Below are 4158 nucleotides of genomic sequence, written 5' to 3' on the forward strand. Positions count from 1 at the left end.
AACTTTTACTTATAATTTGGTCCAATACAATTTTTTCCATATATAAAAAATATACATATATTATTAAAATTTGAAAACTTGTCAGTGAATATGAGCTACCTGGTGAAACTAGTTAGTAAACTAGGTGAAAGTAGTTATTTGAAAGCATTTTTGTCAGTAAATATAAGCTACTTGGCGAAAATAGTTAGTAAACTAGGTGAAAGTAGTTAGTAAACTAAGTGTTGATTACCACTCCATCTGATATCTAATCTGATGTCATGAGACAGTTCGGGCTGGCTGCATGAGACAGTTCGGGCTGTAATGAATTAATAAATATACAGTTCTCAGCTGTTAAATTTATTTTCATTAATGCACCCAAAGATTCCTTAAAAATCTAATCTGATGTCATGAGACAGTTCGGGCTGGCTGCATGAGACAGTGCATGAGACAGTTCGGGCTGGCTGCATGAGATGTAATGAATTAATAAATATGCAGTTCTCAGCTGTTAAATTTATTTTCATTAATGCACCCAACGATTCCTTAAAAGCACTGAGATTTACAAATTTCGATTCCTTAAAAGCACTGAGATTTACAAATTTAAAAGCACGATATTTACATACAGGATTCTGTCTGATTTTCAGAAGAACAAATCTTCAAAAGCAGCACAAGTTTTTGGTTCAGATTTTTCCCTTTTGGAAGTGAGAGTTCATGCAAAATACAGGTTTTTTCCACTTCTGATTGTAATTTTGATTACCTGTGCACTTTTTTTAAACAGTTTTTGCCATGTGTTTTTAATATACTCTCTTTTTCTGTTAATGAAAAATACTTTTACACAGAATTTGTTCATCCTGGCTGTAAGTATTTGCAATTTGCTTAGTTGATATAGGTTTGATCGCTTTCTTTAGTCCTATTAGTTGATACGCATGCAGATAGCCTCCCAGCTTGTGCTGGAACGCTGTGCAGTTTAGAAAGACTGGGCACATCATCATCATCATCATATGCAGCACAAATCTGACTTTCCTGAAAACATTTACTACTTTGATCGCATTCATTTATAGTTGGAAGAGGTTGCTTGCTCATGTAAACAGGGATAAGGTCGCCTCTTGAGAGTTGTTTCCATCTCTTACCTTCAAACAATACCCATGAATTACTTTGAGCAGCACCAGAAATATTCGATTCAAGCTGAGTTGAATTTGGAATTATCATAGGATGAAATGATAGTGAGTGGAAACATATTGCAGTAAAAAGAATGCGTGGGACATTAGGACGCACTATGGAGCTTCCAGCTAATGTAGAATAGGTTGTGATTCTAGTAGGGGTGGCTACTATGATTCCATCAACTTGCACTTTAGTTATAAGGTCGTTGTGCTCATAACATTCATTCTTACAAAGGTAATGATTGGAAACACGATCATCCCCAACTTTATTAAGGACATCAAACACGTTTCCTGGTATAGCTTTCCCATTGTGGAATATCCCATTACCTAGTCGCATTTTGAGTGTTACGTAAACTCCATCTGTTGTAATATTTCCATGAATAATGGACTCCAAATCTCTTCGAAAACCTATAAAATGATGTGCAGTGAAAAATCCCAGAGAACCAAGATTGGAGGAAACCACAGTGGAAACTGTTTCATGAAGTATCAGATCATCCCCATCCAGGCATGCAACTAAATCTTCTCTTTCATGGAGATAACATGCATAATGAATATGGATGGTTTGAGTGAAGTTGAGCCCAGGAAGGATGGAAAACATGTTCTGCACCTCAAGCTTCACTAAAAAATTCATTTTTTTTAAGTTCTCTGGTTCGTAATATTGACAAAACTCCCAGGCACTTTTCTTGCATTTTTGTCTGTGGTAAGCTTATTATATTGACAACTTCCTTTCCTTGCCAATGTCTTCTTCAAACTGTCCATCTGTCTTTTAAGTTCACGAAGTTCTCCACTCTTTTTATTCAAGCGAGAAGTACCTAGTTCAAAAAGGGACACCCATTCGACAATTTTAAGGGTGCTTATTGACTCCTCATATGAATCTGGTTCAGGACTTATGTGCCCAAACATCAAAGGCTTTTCCTTTCCCCCTAATGGAACCTGAAGCAATTGAATCAATTTTCTATTTTGAAATGGCTTGTGGATTTGTATGTTCCGATGCTGCAATAAAATCCCCTCGAGATGAAAGGGACTTGTTTATGTATTGCGCCTCCTTCAAACAATCTCCAGTAACTTCAGGTTTATCCATCCTCTTACTTCCAGCAAGATCTACAAATTTGGGGCAGCTATAAAGGTTACAAAGCTACGGGATTTTGCATCATTTAATCATCTATGAGGGTCAACATAGACACAGGTCTCCTAAAATGTCATTCATGTGTATCACTCTTACTTTCTTGCAAGACAATGTGTTATTTAGTAAAAACTACACATCTATGTGTTTGTTTTTTTTAATATATTGTGCCCATATATACCCATTTTGGGGGTTCATGTTTCCAGGCATCCCCATTTCGGAAACTTTTAGATGTTTATGTGTTTTGTCCAACTTAGTCATAGGGAGATTCTTCTATGATTAATTTCAACATCCAATGATTCAAATGTAGCCCTTGAGAGCTTAGGAAGTAGGGACTACTTTTGAAGATCAGGCCATGTGCTCTTCTTAATCTGAAATAAGAAATCCATATCGTCTTTTGTAAAGAAACACAATTACCAAGCCCTTCATAAAAGGGATTCAATACTCGATCATCTAGATATCAGGGTCCTTGTAACTTGGCCATTGCCCCATTAACTTTCCAACTAAGCTTTTCTCTATAGCCAAAAGGGCTTTTCTTTGGAGAGTGGGGGTTTTGATCATTATTTCCAGGAACTCTTCTAACTTCCTCACGAAGTGCTCATGATTTGAGTGCACCTTCCTTCCTTGCTTTGTAGATTCCACAAAAAGGAGTTGGAAATATGCTACCTCCTCCTTGAAATCCTAATCACTAGGAGTTTTGAGATCTGCCTTGGAAAAGAGCTCATCTGAGTAGGGTTGTCTAGCTATTAGTAGAAGAGCAAAGTGGTTTCCAAAAAGTAATTCCTAACCGCAAAAAAGAACTATACTTAATCTTTGCATTCTTTTCCTCTATAACCCCATTATTTTCATTATATAGAATAGGTTGTTATTAGTTTATATCTTCATCTTTTGTTGTGAATGGATTTGTTCATTATCTTTTTTTTTTCTTTAGAAATTATCCACTGCCTCTTTGTGTTTGTTTGAAGGCCTTTCTTCACTGAGAGAAATGCATGCACAACTTTATATCTTTTTTAAAACAAATTGTTATAAATTCATAAATTTGCATAACATGTCTCATATTTCTAGTTACTTCTATGCAATACGGGTGAGAAACTACCACACCACACATTATATAAGCAATTGTGGAAAAAATAATTTCTGGCTAATTTTGGTGCGAGTAACTATTTTCTTCAGGTTATGATTATCATACATGACATTCTATATTTTATTGCTACTAATTTTCTCTAAGCTCATATATCTTTGGTGAAATTTTTATGCAATGTGATAACATTGGAGTTACCAATGGTTTTCAAAGCGTTCTCTATGGACTTGAACCAACCACTTCTTTTTCAGGTTGGTGATGGTTCTTTTTTATTTAAATTTTCTGTGGTTTAGTTTTTGTTGCAGAATAGAAGATTTTGAAGGATGGTTTTCTTCACACCATTAGGTGGCATAAAGACTCATTAATTTCTTCAGTCAGAGTCAAGTCTTGTGATAGCATATAGTAGTAAGGGGATTGCTGAGTTTTCAAAACTTTTGTGTTGTTCCAATCTGCAGTAGGGTTGGAGATTCTATGTTTGGGAATTGTTGGGATGACGTCAATGATGAAACTAAATGATGACAAACATAAATGACACTAAAGAATGCAAGCTATTTTGGATGCAAGAGTTCCCTTTAAAATGAGGCATCATGCCTGGTTCATTATGCACATGGTGCTCCCAGCTGAAAGAAAGTTACATAAAATAGCATTAATAAACCAGATTAGAGCAATTGCCGTAATCTAGAAGATGGTGGTCATGATTTTTGGAGGGACCCATTTGCTATATGAAGGTCTAGACTAGGATACAAGGCCATTTTACAAGTATGTTTATTTTACAGCTCTACTAGCATGTAGTAAATCTTAGGAGTCCTTGGTGCTGC

At 35.8% G+C, this 4158-nt stretch overlaps 1 pseudogene; it reads right to left on the reverse strand.

Annotated features, from left to right (window-relative positions):
* Positions 1-852: 852 nt before the first annotated feature.
* On the reverse strand, positions 853-1767 carry LOC149188298 (NAD kinase 2, chloroplastic pseudogene; annotated as a pseudogene).
* Positions 1768-4158: the final 2391 nt, after the last annotated feature.

Source organism: Pinus tabuliformis, chromosome 3_1 (assembly GCF_031772625.1).
Source record: "Pinus tabuliformis cultivar Carrire ecotype Pingquan chromosome 3_1, CPIR1, whole genome shotgun sequence".
Taxonomy (NCBI): domain Eukaryota; kingdom Viridiplantae; phylum Streptophyta; class Pinopsida; order Pinales; family Pinaceae; genus Pinus; species Pinus tabuliformis.